General features: G+C 37.5%; 1 protein-coding gene across 1 annotated transcript in view; it reads right to left on the reverse strand.

Annotated features, from left to right (window-relative positions):
• LOC123521748 (protein tyrosine phosphatase type IVA 1-like) overlaps positions 1-16,348 on the reverse strand; it is an 83,772-nt gene extending 67,424 nt beyond the window's left edge. The window contains exon 1 of the mRNA XM_045290787.1: positions 16,273-16,348. The gene's annotated coding sequence lies outside the window, so the exon portion shown is untranslated. The remainder of the gene's footprint in view (positions 1-16,272) is intronic.
• Between the last annotated feature and the right edge of the window lie 1,128 nt (positions 16,349-17,476).

The raw sequence follows: 17,476 nt of genomic DNA on the forward strand, positions 1-17,476 counted from the left end.
CAATGAATGTACAAATGCGCTTTACACAATTGATGTATGTATGGATTGTGATAAGAGTTGTATGAGCCCCTAATAAAATGATTAGAAAAAAAAAAAGCAAAAACAAAAAATGAATGATCTTGAGCCTCTTGTCATGAGCCTCCTGGAAATTTGTATTGCCTTTTTGATTGACAAGTTATCTAAGGATTTCAATAATTACATTTTACTTATTCATGTTCTCCTGCACTACATTCAGGTCACAAATCAGCTATCTGATAGATGATTTGCCAAGAATGTTTTCCTGGTCTATGACTTTACTTATTTATTTATCTTTAGTGTGTCTATTTTTAACTGTTTTACTTCACGTATCACACATTTCAATAGTTGAGTCACATTCATAAGAGTTGTGTAACCATCAAAGCAATTAATTCCACACCATTTCTTCTTCCTGGGACTGGTTTTTAGCTTCCCATTTCCCACAAGCCTCCCCTGCCATGTTCCTTTGGAACTACTAGACCGGTTATTGAGGCTCTATAAATTTACCTAATCTGGGTTTCACATACAGAAAAACACAGCGATGACTGTGTGACATAGGCTTTCGGGTCTTTTGTTTATATTCCTAGTTCTGCTTTTGTCATTTCCTAGTAGGAAACTTTAAAAAAGTGTGTTCTTGACGGTTTGATTATAATGTGTCCCTGTGTTTTTATAACGTGTATCTGTGTTTTATAATGTGTATCTGTGGTTTTATCCAATTTAGAATTTGTTGTGCTTCTTGAATTTTTAGCTTAATACCCTTTTTTAAAGTTTTTAGGCCATTATTTCTTTAAATGTTCTTGCTTCCCTGTCTCTCTCTGGTCGCTGGCTGAGATTCACCTAATGTGCATGCTCATTCATTGGAAGGTTTCCCAGAATTCCATTGGGCTATCCTCCCCAGTTTTAAGCTTTCATTCTCCTTACTTCTTAAGCCTCCCTCATTTCAATTGCCGCATTCTCTAGATCCTTGATGCTCTCTTCTGCCAGTTCAAATCTGTTATGAAGTACATTTTTTTTTTTGCTTTGTTCGTCAGCTACTACATCTTTTGGTTCAAGTAATTTTGTTTGGTTTCAAACGCAGCAGCTGTTCCACTGAAGAAAGCGGGAATTGTCCGCTCCCATAAACATTGACCGTCTTGGAAACCCTCTATAGGGATTCTAGGAGTTGGTATTAACTCAATGACAGTGGTTTGGGTTTACTTTGGGTCTCTATATTTATATTCTCCTTGTGTCCATGCATTGCTTTCCCAATTTCCTTTAGTCCTTTGTGTTTTCTTTTGTTCTTTGAGTTTGTTTACTATTATTATGTTCTTCTAATCTGTTTATTATCCTGGTGTCTATAAATATGCTTTTTTCCTTCATCTTTTCACATGATGAAAACTTGATGGAAACATGACCCATTGTTTCCAGTTTCTTTATGTGCTTACATTTTCATTGAAGGCATTTTTGCCTGACATAAATGAAGCGTCTCCCTCTGCCTAGAGCTATTCTTGGCATCCATAGTTACAATCTCCCTATTCGCTCCTTCCTCTCTGTTAATTATACTTCATTGCAGATACCCCCTTTTTCTCACATTATTAGATTGCAAAATAAAGAACCATTCTAACAGTGGCTGTTGTTTATCGAGGTTAAAGACCCTATATGAAAGGTTAGGATTGAATACCTGGTGTGTAGGCCTTAGAGTATTGAAAAACAAGGAAGTTTCCTTGAGGAGGAAGTGCCCCTGACCCAAACCATGGTATTTTCAATTGCCTCATATGCATGTGGAAGTTTTGAAAGTACCATGAACTGCTCAAAGGACACACCAATCTGTCTTGGAAGAAGTACAGCCAGAGTGCTCCTTAGAGGCAAAGGTGGAGAGACTTTGTATTGCCTACTTTGAACATGCTGTCAGGAGAGACCAGTCCTTGGAGAAGGATGTCACGTTTGGCGAAGTGAAGGGACAGCAACAAAGAGGAAGGCCTTCACAGCAATGGATTGACAAGGTGGCTGCAACAATGGGCTCAGGAACAGGGACAATTATGAGGATGGTGTAGGATCGGGCAGTGTTTTGCTCTGTTGTGCATATGGTCGTTATGGGTTGGAACTGACTTTATGACACCTAACAACAACAACAGTCACCAGTATCCTCACTTTACAAATATGAAGAAATAGAAACTCAAGTTTTTTACATAACTTGCTAGAAGTCATACATATTGTAAGTGGGGGACTCTGGATTGGAATCCATGTATGACTTCCCAGCTTTGTGATCATCAGTACAGAATATGGAAAGCTTTGGATTTTAATTTATGGCATTAATATGTAAATCTTCAAAAATATTACTTTATAATTCTCATTCATACTTGTTCATTTAATCTCTGTGACACTGTAAAGTCTTTTTAGAAGAAAAGTATAGCTGTTTTTGTATTTTTGCTAATCAATTGAGAGTCAACTATAATAAATAGTGATGTCGTAACTGAATGATAGTGGGCAGATGTAGCATTTAACTCAACAATAATGTGGTAGGCCTCCAATATTTCTTGTTTCTGGGTGTTCATGCTCGTGTGTCATACCTTCTCCTTTAGTGTGGTCTTGACCTAGTGACTTGTTTCTAAGGAATAGACTATGGGAAGGATGATACCATGTTATTAGTTGAAGTTATTAAATTCTTAGGTAGTTTGTTAACAGCAATAAATAATGGATACAAATAAACAAGTTGTTATTGATGCTATTAAAACTGATTTTTTTTTCTGATTGTGTATGTTCTACCCAGGATTTTGCATCAAAGTGAAATATGAACTTAAACAATTATCCAATAACTTGGCGATTAAGAGGAAAAAATATATTGGTTGAAACTTTCTCTGGCCATCATCTCTCAAGAGTCAATCAAATAACAATGAGAGCGAGGGAAAACAAAACCCCAATAAGCTTATCATTGAGGACAAAGAAAAACATGTTATCACAGATTTACGAACTAGTGAAAAAACTTTCATTCTCACTTCAAATCTTTGTCAAGAATGAGAACACTCTCATGTTAAGTTATTTACAGAGTGAAAATTGAGAGTTTCACACAACTCTTCACTCCAAAACAACTTTGTATACTCTATGGCCTATGAGAAGATAAGTATGGGGGATCTTTGTTAGTTTATTTTTTTCATCTTACAAGGAGAAGATAAGTATGGGGATTATTTTATTTTATTTTTTCCAAGTTGGATTTCGGGTCTGACTATGGAGCAAAGTTACAAACACCAAGCGGATATTTTTCAAAATTTGCTGTTTGAATAGTGGAAAATTTGAGCTTGGAGCTGTTTGACAACTGAGGTATTACTGTAGCTGTGTATTGTGTTATTTCACTTAAGTCTCAATATAACCATATGAGATATAGAAGTGCCAATACACCAATAAAAAACTAAAGCTCTAAAAATTCAGTAATTTTTCTCAAGATAAAACAGCTGGTGGGTTGCGGAGCTGGGATGCAAACAGAAATACTAGTAAATCTAAAGATTTTTATCTTTCCACCCTATGTGCCCAATTGATCCGCTTACAGGATGGAAGAAGTAAAAGTCTTTTGCAGTGAAACCAAAAGTGCGGTAAGAGGAACAGAAGAACCTAGAATTATACTTTGACAGAAATGACTCAAATGTAATTTATGTAAGAAGTGGAAGCTCAATGATACGGATGTATAGAGGGTCCACTTGGATCATTGAAACGAGTTGTCTACATTTGCACCGACAGCCAAACTCATGAGACTTTACCAAGCAACAGATTTACCTGCTTGGGAGAAATGATGCAAGCCAACAACCAAGTGTGCTCATTGACACTGTAGTAGTAACCTTGCTTGTCCTAAGCACAGCTTTCAGTATCCCAGTCATTATTTTCCTGGGACATGTGTGATCACATGAGATGAGACTGGATTGGCACAGATTGCTTCAGTTCCCAGAAACTCATTGGCTGTGATAGCTTAACCTTTACGTCTTGCTAGCCACATAGCTCCTTCGGGGTATAAAGACAACTCCCATCCTTTGGTGCAACTGTATCTCAAGAGTAAGCCACCACTTGATAAACCACCTTGACATTGTGGTGCATGCGTGTTTGTGGTCTGGTTTGTAATGCTGAGGGGGACATTCTTAGATTACTAATGCACTCATAACCCCCTTGCTATAGCATTCATTGCAGGGTAGATTAGACGAGATTCAAAACTTGAGGCATCTTTGGGAATAAAGGATGACCACAACACTGACTGTTTATACTAGGAATAATTGTGCCTGCATACTGTGGACATGTTGTCAGGAGAGCCCAGTTCCCGGAAAAGGACATCATGTTTGGTAATGTAGAGGGGAACCGAAAAAAACAACAACCAGGAAGGCCCTCAAGGATTGATACAATTGTGAGGATGACACAGGACCAGCCAGTGTTCCCTTTTGTTGTGCAAACGGTTGCTATGGGTCAGAACCAACTCAATGGGAACTAACAACAGCAACCTAGAACAAAAATGTGTAAGCCTTTCTTTGGGCCAGGTGGTAGATGCTATCATCCTATCAGTGCTTTTCACTGCCCTTTGGAAATTCAGCATGTAAGAAGCCCAGAAACTCTTATGATACGAAAAATCTCCCCAAGCCCTGAGATTTTGGAATGGTGTCATGCTCTTCCGGCCCCTCTTGGCTCCCTCCATAACATGTCACCTATCTTCCTTTAGTTGAACATTACTGAATTGAGATTCAGCTCCTGACTTGATTTCCATGATTGGCTTGTAAGGATTTGTATAAAGTTTCTGACTGTTTGAAAACCTTTTTTCAACTCTGAGCATAGGCATTGTGGTAAATCGAGGTTAGGAAAAGAATCGCCAGTTAATTGGACATTTCTAGAATCCTTAACAGAGATTATAATTATACATGAAATACTTCTGTAAATTAAAAAAAATAGAAAAGCAATTGCAATTTGTCTAATGAAGATAGACTTTTTTAAAATTGAAGTGCACCTATGTCTTTTTTGTGCATCTTACTGATTTCTCCCATGATGTATAAGTATTGACATAAACTTGCCACTGAAATGAGAATCCAGTATATCCCCTTGATAAACTCAACTCCTCTGTCCTCCTGCTTACAGGATAGAAATGTCTGCGAAGGGGGAAACCCGGGAGGTTTGGCTTTAGTTATAGCTTTTGAATATCAATGCGAGGGCTTGCACAACATAAAAGGGCAAGAAGAAAGTGTGTCTGTGTATAGTATATGCATTGACTATATATGGAATTCATAATAGTATCTATGTAAATAAAATATCCTTTCAGCTAATACAGAAGAACAATGATTATTCAAAAAAATAAATAAGAATTATTCTTTTTTCCCTTTCTCATTAATTCCCACATCCATTGCTTACTTAATTAAAGATATTTATTGCAACTTGATCAAAAAAATCTAAATTCTGTGTGTCCTACATCTAGCTACTGGAGTATTCTCTGTCATAGGCCTCATGGGTGTGAAGACTTTGACTCGGTAATGAAGTCATCAAAGGGCTAGGCTAACTAAGTCTTTAGTTAAAGCTGTTTGTTCCAAGATGCTCTGCGAAAAATGCTCCAGGCTTTTCCAAGGCGACTCTTTCCTTCTTTCTTCCTTTCCCCCACGCCACCCCTTAACTGGAAAGGAAAACCTCCTTGTCATGCTTAATTAAACTTCTGAATCAAATGAATTATTTTGTAACCAGACTGGTGTGTAGGATGTAGATTTCAAATTTAGCATGGCACATTAATTGAAGCCGCAGATTGTTCTTTATTAAATGTGATTATCATTTTTCTGCTTTCAAAAACATGATATATAGAAACTGGGAATGGACATGAACACTCCCCAAACTTATATGCAGGATAAAAAATGAGAGGTACTCTCCCAGGCTGAGCAAAGAAGACCATAGTATCTTCTTGGGCTCAAGGAACTGACATGTACAAAAGAAATATGAAATGTGTATATATACGTGTGCTTATACATGCATACACACATATATGTGTGTGTGCATATGTAGATATACACATATATGCCTATAGTACACACGCTGCATACACACAGAGACAAGGAACTCAAAAAGTTCGTGATAAATGGAATTAAAAAACAATGGAACTTCTCCATGGACATTTTGAAGCACCCTCACATGTATAATTTTAAAAGTACAAATAAAATATGCATACAAATGTGAAGTATCAACATAAAAATGTCTTTTACACACACACTCCTTTTGTGAAATTATCAAAGATTTCCCTGCTTCTCCATCATTCCTCTCCTTCCAGGTACACTACTCATATAAACATCTATGTAAGGAAATAACTGATGAATTCTTTCTAGTGGTTCTTATTATCTTAGAGCATCAAGAATGATTATTGTCAAAGAAAGTCTAATTTTGAAAAATGACATCCATCTGCTCAATTTTGTATTGGCCCGCTGACAATCCACTTGGAGAGAATCCGGGTCAGGGCCTGATACTTTGCACCGAAGAGTAAATTATGCAAATGGCATAACCGATTCCTGGGCTGTTACGCTTTGAGAATATTAGCTCTCTCCTTTTTAAAGGAGGACCAGACTCTAAGAGGTACTCTGCATCCTGAAGGTGATGTTCTGCAATATTATCACAAGCAATGCTTCTGTATCCGCATAGAGAACATAGGATTTTTAAAGATTCAACTACCAAAAATACCCCAGATCTTGCAATAGACAGGAGGAGCCAATATAAGCAGGAGCTAGACACCAAAGCTTCTACAAGCTTCTGCTTTTGTCATGTAGAATATTGTCCCATACAATTTTTAAATGTCAATTACTGTCATTTTGCATTAAAGTTAAAGCTTGCAAATGAAGTCTTAATGTCTTTATTAAAGTTAACACTTGCAAATGAAATCTTAATGTCTTTATTGTTGACAGCTTGGGGGGGGGGGCGGGGATGCAATGTAATTTAACCACCTTAAATAATTCCCCAAGCAGTTTCCCTTTGCAAAGGTAAATTGATTTAATTCTCTCATCCTTAGAATCACCAGAGTTCTTCTCCCTTATACACAGATGGAAATTTCTCACATGTGTACTCAACCAGCTGTTCATAGTTCCAAGCATAAGTGAAATAGAAAAGTTTGATCCAAGATAATACTTCTGTTGTTTTTGTGTGGCATCAAGTCTATTTCCGCCTACTAGCGACCCTAGGTGACAGGGTAGCACTACTTCATAAGGCTTTGGAGGCTGTCACCTTTTCAGAAGCACATCACCTGATCTTTCCATCATCGACTCACGGGGTGGGTTCAAGTCTCTGGTGAACGGACTAGAAGAATGACGTGCTGTAGTGAGGGGGAAGACGAATGGTCAGTGCTTCAATGAAGGTGTCATGGTATACTCCCTTCTTTAAGCTCTGATGCTGAGAGGAGGTCTGGCTCTGCTGCTTGCCTGCTCTGGGAGTTGGATACGTCCAGTTTGAATTATGGGCCTGAGTCTATTCATCCAAAATGTAAAATCTTGATCATTTTACCTGGCCAAACTCTAAACAGGCAGCTTGTGAGTCACTGAAATGAAAGGGTCATGAAATGTGAAAGCCATGTGCCAACTGAAAAGTGATTAAAATGAACACCCAGCAAAAAAAGATTTGTAAGTACATGCATAGTTCTTGTGATGCTTTCTAATTTGAACAGTTCACTTCTGAACTTAAATTATCAGGAGTTTGGGGGAGGGGGGAGCGGGGAGGGAGGGGGAAAATGAAGAGCTGACACCAAGGGCTCACGTAGAAAGCGGGTGTTGTGAGAATGATGATGGCAACATATGTACTAATGTGCTGGACCCAAATGATGTATGTACGGATTGTGATGAGTTGTATGAGCCCCTAATAAAATGATTATTTAATTTTAAAAAATTGCCAATTGTAGGCCATATTAAAATAATAGTAAATTGGAAGAAAGAGAAAACCCCTTTGTTTATATAAACTTCCATTTAAAAATATATATTTTCCTTGAAAATATCATCTTTCTCTGTTTGATGTCTTTTGTTATATTACCTTGGAAAATTCTATCACTATTGAATAAGAAAATAGTTCAAATGTAAAAAGTCCAGGAAAATTGACCATTTTACCCTCCAAAAGAAAAATCAATTGGTTTAATTAAGCCACTGTTCTACCTTTCAAAACTTATTCTTAATATATTTTAAAAGAGACAGCTTGATTTCAAGGCCTGATATTAGGAGAAGATGAAAGATGCAAAACATGAATATTAAAACCCAATATTCAATATTTAGTAGATTTATATTTAGAATTACAATCGAGAGATTTAAAAAGCTGGAGAGAACATTAATGTAATCAATGACAGATACAGAACTTAATCATTCCTGTCAAATAATATTAGTTTATTTTGCAGGTTTCCCAAATGTTCGCACTTAAGGCATGAATTGCTTGGATCTTACCTTTCATCAAATGTCTTCTGTATTCCATGACCAGTTCTGTGTAGGATGCCCTTTACACTGAAATAATAAATCATTGATTCCCTTCCTATAACAAGAGTCCAAAAGAGTAACCCCTCAAATACTATTTTTGCACTTATGATTATACAGATGATTGTGTATAACATCATATCTGCTATTATGAATTGGAATTGACAGAACGTCTTGCTAGGATAATGTCAATAGCTGCTTCTCCCTCCCTCCCTCCCTCCCTCCCTACTTACCTACCCACCTACTTAACATTCAGCTACCTAGCCATCTGAACTCAAATTTAGAAGTAATGAGAATTGAAGCCACCTTATTCCCAGGAATCTCTGAAGAGAAGGTGAGCTTAAGTCAATTAGGTATTACCTTTTTAAAAAAAATTAATTAGTTAATTAACTTTAAAGCATTTTACCTTTTAAAGACAAATACTTTCTGACCGATAAATTTATTTGAAAGAATATATAAGATTTGTCAGGAAAAAACTAAAACTTGCAATCCCCTGGGGAAGAGAAAACAGTTGATATCTATATGAATGGTTCCACAAACGTACTCTACCATTTGCCAGTGTTGAAGTTTATTTACATTTCCAACAAGTAAATTCCAGTCTTTTATGAAAATATAAAATCTATAAGTGTAAACTTAAATGTAGTCAGTTCATTTATTCACATACATACACGTCCATAAACTGAATAAGCAAAGGATGAAAAACGAACCAGGTACGTTACCTTACATAATACTTGGATGACCAAGGGCTCAAGTAGAAAGCAAATGTTTTGAGACTGATGAGGACAACAAATGTACAAATGTGCATGACAAAATCGATGTATGTATGGATTGTGATAAGAGTTGTAGGAGCCCCCAATAAAATGATTTAAAAAAAAAAGACATGGATGGCCTTTTATTACTACGTGACGCTGAGCAGACAAGCTGTCCATATTTTTGGCTTATTTTCAAGCCTCATTTAATTTCTCAGGCACGGAAGTTATTTAAAGAAAAACAAACAACGAAACTTCTAAATGAGATTTGATGCATGAGGTACAATTCTACTGTGTCTGTTAGAGAGCTGCCGCCTTCAACTGCAATTTTCCATCCTAATGCTTTGCCATAATTTTGTAGAAAGAGCGTGTATTTTCACACACTCTGTCTCTTCCAAGCTAGTTCATTCTCTGTTGCTTTACCCTGAAGTCTCAAAGTTAAGCTTTCATCTTTATAAAACATTTCAGCAAAAGATAAAAGGAACACTTCAATACCTGCCTAGAAAATGATGGAGAAAACAGTGAAATATTGAAATGCATGATTTCACTATTGTGTTCATGTTTTCTAGGAAGTTTTATAGACATATTCACAATGTCCACAGTGAAAATATTTCGGTCAACTTATCAGTAATGGGAAATTAGTATGTTTACATTTGACATCATAGCTAGACAGATTTATCTCACTTTTCAAAATGCCGGATATAAGAAAAACTGCTAATAAGAGCAAAATTTCAAAATTGGAAAATGCATCTCTGTTTATATGCATGGAAAAGTACAAGGTATAGTAAGTATCACGTTTGCCTTTTGGACTGATGCTATTGAGACATATAGGATAACTGAGTTCAGGAAATCTATTTGAAGAAACATACTTTCTCAAAGGGGGCCTTATCGTTGAGAAATATTTTTTGCAAATGTGCCAAATCAAGGTTCTCCTTTATGAAAAAATATTTTAGCAGCACTATTGCTTTGAATCAAGAGTAGGGGAGACATCTTAGGTTGCTCTTATTTGGATATTGTGCTTTTCTCTTGCAGTAATTTTTACAGATTTTGAAATGTCATTAATTTGGTGAATGGCATTGAATCAGACAACTGTGTATCTTTTGCCTTTTATTTCCTTATATTAAAAAATATAAAATAACTATGAGATAAAAGAGTAATTAAGGAAATATGTTTCCTTCATTAAAACAGATAAAGGAAATGGAAACAATTTATTATATAATTTTCTAAGCAAATATTATCTTGACTGGCACCATGTGATACTTTTCACAGTTGTTTTGTGAATGTAGAGAATTAGGAATAAGGGATAGAATTTGTGGCACCGCTTATGCCCCAAGTAGATAGGAAGTATAGATGATACACAAAACTCAGGAAATTCTCAAGAATTTATGTTTGAAGCAATGAATTTTTATATTTGTACACCTCATCAATTGTGCATTTCTCAGTGGTTGAGCCATACAAAATGGTATAGGTGATAACCCAGGCATCTGGTTATATGAATTTTGTAACCTACGTGACAAGACCCAAACTTTTTGACATGTATTTGGCTTACTTTCAACTCTGCCATATGAAACCTTCTACAACAATATATATTTACATAGGGATATGTGCAAATGGACAATTATGTTCTGATTTTGCAAGACGTATGCAAACATTTTGAAAGAGGGTGTACCTCAGAGTGCTATACCCTCCATAATAGTGGATCAGGTGATTTTTATGCATATTGCTTTTTATATATAAACATGACATTGGAATGTTTTCTATCTATCGATTGGTCGTTCTCTCTTCCATTTGTTCATCATCCGTCTCTGTGGTTGGCAGTTGCCGTGGAATAGAGCCCAACTGCTGGCCACGCCGGTGTGCAGAGTAGAAGTTCTCCAGGTACTTTTCAAGACGGTTCTTTCCCAGAAGCACTACAGGGTGGACTTGAGTTACAAACTTCTAACTAGTATTTGCGCTCTTAATTGTCTGTACCATTCTAGGAATATCTATCTATCTATCTCACATATATCATATAGTTACACTTATGTATGTGGATATAATTACATGCATGCAAATGTGTGTGAGTATATATACCCATTCAGAAACTTAGGAGCATCATAATGCTATGGGTTGAATTGTGTCCCCCCAAATCACTTGTTGTATTATGTGTTATATTTGTGGATGCAATCCCTTTTAAAACTAAAGATGTCTTTGTTATGCTACTGAGGACATGTCTTTATATGTTTTTTTTTTGTTTTGTTTTTGAGATCAAAAAGAGAAGCTAAAACATTGTAGAAAGCAAGTACAAATAGGGAAAAGATCGATGGCATGAGATATCTCCAAGAAATTCCAAGAAGTAGCTGAGCAAGACAAGCCATCTTTAAAGCAGGTGCCCTGATTTCAAACTTCTAGCCACTTAATTGTGAGAAAAATCAGTATGTGTTTTTTAAAACCACCCACTTGTTGTATTTCTGCTATACCCACAATAAGCAACTAACATACATAGTATTGAGGTTTCATAAAGGTCTCTACCGAAGGAGTTGGTTCATATGCCTGAGGAGTCTGTAGCATTTTCCAGTTTATTCCTCATCATCTAGTAGAATGCATTATTTAGCATTGACATCCTGTAGGCAGATACATTTAACATGTCCACATGAACAATGGCGGAATAAGCAGCAGCTTCATGACTGATGCTTGTACTTACTAGCTTGTTCATGTTCTCATCGACCTTATAAGTGAACATTGTATGAGTACAAGACTTCCATTGTATTTGCGCTGAATTTGCTTAATGCATCTTATATTATAAAGTGTTCAAAGAGAAAGGTACACATGAACTTCCTGTAGTTATTGAATAAACTATGTTGATAGTTATTGTTCTAAGCGCTTTCTCTTATTGATCCAATTGCTTCTCACAAAAGCAAAATGAGGAACAATTATGATAGCAAATTTGCATATAAGGGAATTGGAACAGGGTAATCATCCTGCGAGGAAGTGAAGTTACGTTGTTTGGTTCCAGAGCCTGGGCTCTTAAGTCTTAATAAATGCTGCAACATGAAAAAGCTTTTGTTGTTGTTAGGTGCCATTGAGTCAGTTCCGATTCACAGCACCCAGTGTACAACTGAGAGTCCTCACAATTGTTACTATCTCTGATCCTATTGTAGCAGCCACAGTGTCACTGCTTCTCGTCCACGGCCTTCCTGTTTTTGTGCTTCCACTCTGCTTTACCAGTCATGATGTCCTTCTCCAGGGACATCGACAATCTGCCTCTCCTGACAACACATCCAAAGTACGTGAGATGAAGTCTGGCCATCCTTGACATGTGACAGTGACTTATGATACGACACTATAGAAGCTTGGAGAGTCCACGTATGAACGATCACATTGTTTTTCCATACTGAAGCCTTGTGAAAGCACAGATGATGCCTCTGGCAGCCGGGGTGCCTACAGCCACTCTATTCCAAGACTCCAGGCCCACATATATTTGACATGTATTATGTGTAAGAAATGAACTACATTATATTTTAGGAGAGCAGATTATTGTTAAAATTATAATCTAGCCTACCCTGAATACCACTGGGATTTTCCAGGAAGTGTGGTGCTTTTATAAACAAACCCCATAACAAAATAGCCTAGATAGATGGTAGTGGGAGGCTAAGAAATTATTATTGGAAAATGAAAGGAAATGGATTCACATTATGCAGTGGCAAAATATTCGACAAACTCTTACTCTTAATTACATAAGAAAATAGATCATGCACCTAATGAACTTGGAGCCTCAAGGGAAGAACAGATATAATAAATTTAGTAATAATTGTCACTTGCTGCTGGCTGTGTTTACAAGGTGTTGTAAGGAATAGGTGAGCTTACAAAATAATTGCCTGATTTGGAAGAAGGAATGAAAATGAATAGAGGGAATCTTCAAATTCGAGGACTTGGTAGGGTTGAAAAAGACGAGTGATTTTTCAAACTGAAACAGTAATATTAAGAATGCTTAAGAAGTACTTTGAGAGAGAGAGAAAATTAACTCATGATTGCATGGAGACAATTAATAGTTCAGTCTTCATACAAATTATTAAACTGTATGAATGAACCAAATTGTCTGAGTAAAAATTCCTAGACTCACAATGAAATTGTGGTACCCAGAGACTCCTTTTAAGTTAAGAAAATAGGGAAACGGGAGGCAGGGTAGTTTTTCTGAACAAAATATCATAGGTTCATGAGACCAGCAATAATGCCTGCAGGCTATAAAGAACAAAGCACAACAGTAATTGTCTAGAATTGTGTTTCGGAGAGAAATGTGATATGACTATTAGCACCTGGATCTGATTAAAATCAAATAGAAATGTGTTAGGTTTTTGAAAATCCGGGATAAAATAATCGGTTGGAGACTTAAAATCACATTTGTTCTCCAGTTGTGTATGAGCAGGAAGTAGACCGAACAGAGTGCACAGGAAGAATGTATTCTGTAGCACTCAATTTAGATATGTCCATATAAGTAACTGAAAAGGAGGGGCCTCTCAGGGACACAGTCAATGGCTGAAGGGGACAATGGCCTCGCCTCGGGAGAGAAGAGGGTAGAGAACTTTTGTAAGATCTTCCCAGCATGCTTTCAGAACTTAAATAGACCTAAGACTTCTGTGCATCCCCTTTCTTCTGTTTTCGACATCAGAATATTGTATAGATCCCATTTGTTTTCTTCCAATCTGTATTGGTTTAGTATGTGGCAATAACCTTCCCTGTGTTCCTCATTCTCAAGAGGAGCCAAATTGGGGGGTGATGTAGATGACTATAGATCATCTCCTAGAGTGGAATTTACTAGTACTCAACCAGAAATACTTGCTTTTCATTTTATTTGTCAAATATTGTGCCATCTTCCTGAAACCAGAAAAGCAAACACACAGCTATTTCGTCTATGCTGACTGCGATCCTATAGAATAGGACAGAACTGCCTCCTATGAGTTTCTGAGACTGCCACTCTTTACAGGAATATAAAGCCTCATCTTTCTCCCGAGAAGGGGCTAGTAGTTTTGAACTGCTGACCTTATGGTTAACAACCCAAAGCATAACCTTCACATCAAGGGCAAAGTGGGATGGAGACATTTTGATATTCTGGTCAGAAGGAGGATTGTGGTAGTCATCTGGAGAGTTTGCATGTAACCTTTTGAAATTAGATATGGTCATGTGACTAGTTTCATAAATGAAATGTAGGTGGAAATGATACATGCCACTTATGGACAGAAGGCTGAAGAACAAGTTTGCGATTCTGCACATTTTTTTTCTCCTGCAGAGTTGATCATGTCAACTTATAATGAAGTGGATTTTTTGCCATCTGGATTGACTGTGAGAAGATGCCTTCCGGTTTCCAAGTTGACCACAAGGTATGAGCAAGAACTAAAATTTGTCATGCTAAATCAAAGATTTGGGGTTTATTTGTTAGTGTAGCATTACCTGTACATCTTGATTGATTCTTGATTGATTAAAAAGTGAGTTCATGTGTGGCACTAACCTCATCAAAATAATCAAGCCACCTAGGAAGAATAAGAATTAAATGCACTAACAATGAAAACAGGGAATACAAAAGACCTAAAAAATTGCATTTCTTGACACTGTCAGAAACACAGTACAGGTACTAAGAAAATAGGTTGTGATAGTCACACTTTCAGAAGCTAATGACAACAATTCGCCATGTCGTATTTGAAAGGCTATCTTTGCTTTCCATATACATATTTGGTTGTAAAAAAGTTTACAGCCTAAAATGTGAGGCTTACTTTAAAATATCATAATTTTCAGCTATCTTAGGAATAAAAAATGTTACTACTCTGGATATTTCTGTAAGCACTCTATAGAAAAGGAGCTTTAATAACATAAGGTGAACTACTGGCAAAAGAAAGTTTATAATCTAGCTCATGTCTATCGTTATCATCTGATGCTATCTCACTAACTCAGTCAAGAAATCGAACAAGTATGAATGAATGATTTGTACTTGGTAGAACGGTGAGCAGGTAAATAGATAAATACTGTTATGTATGGCTTCATCTTAGAAAATTGATCAATACTCAGATTTGGCACATACTTTATTGCAAAGTTGTCATGGCAGGAGTTCGAAACCATCAGTCACCCCAAGGGAGAAAGATGAGGTTTTCTACTCCTGTAAAGAGTTAGTCTCAGAAACCTGCAGAGACAGTCATGGGAAGGCATGCACTTAGAACCAGAGAATCAGAATGAACAATTACAAGTACTTTGTTGATCTAATGGTTAGAGCCCAAAGTTTAGACTTCAAGATTTTACCTTTAATGAAAGATCTTGTGAGGAAGGCTTAACTATGGCTCGAACTGGTGATGGTCTCTCATAGTTTGTGTGTTTCCTCCAGGGCTAGTGGTTACGAGTTGGCCTACGATCCTTAAGATCAGTAGTTCGAAACCACTAGCAGCTTTCTACTCTCATAAAGAGTTACAGTCTTAGAACCTCATAGTTCTGCTCTAACCTTTAGGGTTTGACAGGAGTTGGTATGGACTCGATGGCAGTGAGAGACATCAGCCAAATAATACATCTTTGCCTCAGAGTTCAAGATTGTTTAGAGATTAGCTAAGGTTTGCTTTCTTTTGTCACGCACAGCACGCTGGGCCAGGAATTTTCTAAGTTCAGACATTTTCTTATTCACTTTCCCATGACTCACACATTGCTAATGATTTATAAAGTTAGAAAGTCTCATAAAGGTAGCCATTTCTCTCTCTAAACACTCAAGAATGTTTATACACATGCATTGTGAAAGCACAACAGCAATGCATACCTTATGGGATTTGAGATCATTATAGAAGCACACAGAACAGATAAATAAACAGGTAGGTACATGGATACATTTCCTAGTAATATCAATTGATAGGACACAGAAGCTGTGACACTCCAGCAATACCAAGTCCACCTAAGGTCAGAGCTTTGCTCCTAAATAACATTCTCCACTAAAATGATGAATAACTTATTGGGGGACTAGAACTGAGAAAGTGCATGAGGTGAGTAGAAAATCCTCTGATGCCAGAAAGAATGATGGGAACATGTTAAAAGGACACAGGCTCTACAGAACAAAAGCCCAAATTATGCAAAAAGACAAGACTTACTGCTCTGACAGAGATCGGTGGACCTCCTTAGACTGTGGTCCTGAGACACCCGTCCGACCTGGTATTGAACTCCCCACCAGGGCTCCAACTTTCAACCCGATATTGAGGTCTGTAGAGTGAATGATAACATCAGGGAGGGACATACTCTTCAGTACAACCCACCGTAGGAGACCAGCAGGACGGCATTTACCCGGAAGCAAAGCTCAGAAGGCAGGAAAGGAAAGGAAAGAACAAGAGACAGAAATGGGAAACCCAGGAAAGAAGTAGGGAGAGTGTTATTACATTGAGGGCATTGAAACCAATCGGAGTCCCACGGATCAAATCTAAAACCGTTTGAGAATCCAAATAAACAATGATAGCAACGCATTTTAACCTATACAGTAAAATAAGGAAATGTGGACTCCATTTTGGAAATCTTGGTAAAGGATATTTGGCTCTAAGCCTGAAGTAATATGCGCACAAAGAGCCAAGTTCATTTTTCTCTCCTGCCCTTATTTCACTTGGTTGCTCTTTCTGAATTGACATTGCTTATCAATCCTGTTCTTGAAACCGCCACACTGTCTCCTTGCGTTATATTTTGAAAGGCGAATAAAGCTTTCAGAGGCTCCCTTTCTACCTGTTGTTGTTAGTTGCCCCCAAGTGGATTCTGCTTCCTGGTGACCCATTTGTGCGGGGTAGAACCTCTCCATAGGGATTTCATCGACAAACACCAAGAAAAGATCATGCGCAACACTTACGCACCCTCACTATGCCATAAAAAAGCTTTACTTACATACAGAAGAGACAAGATCCGCTTCACCTATGACCGTGGTCTCCTACGGCCACCAGTCTCATCTCAGACGCGGCTGGCGCAAGGCTGATGTCCACCACCCCTCTTGCTCTGCTGAGAGAGCTCAGAGGCGATTTGATGCCCGCGAATGAATAAGAGACAGAGAAAGTTACTGTGTGCTCAGAACAGGATGACGTTTTTTTCTGTTAAGGAGGAGGAAAGTGCGAGAGCAAAGGCAACACAATTCCCAGGCTCCTTATCAACATGTTCTGGACTCAAGGCCTTTACTTCGGCAACCTGGAGAGGAGGCATAGAGGCTGACTGTTCCTTCCACAATCAATCCCATGATTTCTTTCGGGCTGCCAGATAAAGAAGTAGAACAACACAAAGTCCTAGTATATTTTGCGCCCATTTTCGACGTGGAGCTGCAGAGTG

Source organism: Echinops telfairi, unplaced genomic scaffold, assembly GCF_000313985.2.
Source record: "Echinops telfairi isolate 266 unplaced genomic scaffold, ASM31398v2 ScPeMD7_54;HRSCAF=185, whole genome shotgun sequence".
Classification (NCBI taxonomy): domain Eukaryota; kingdom Metazoa; phylum Chordata; class Mammalia; order Afrosoricida; family Tenrecidae; genus Echinops; species Echinops telfairi.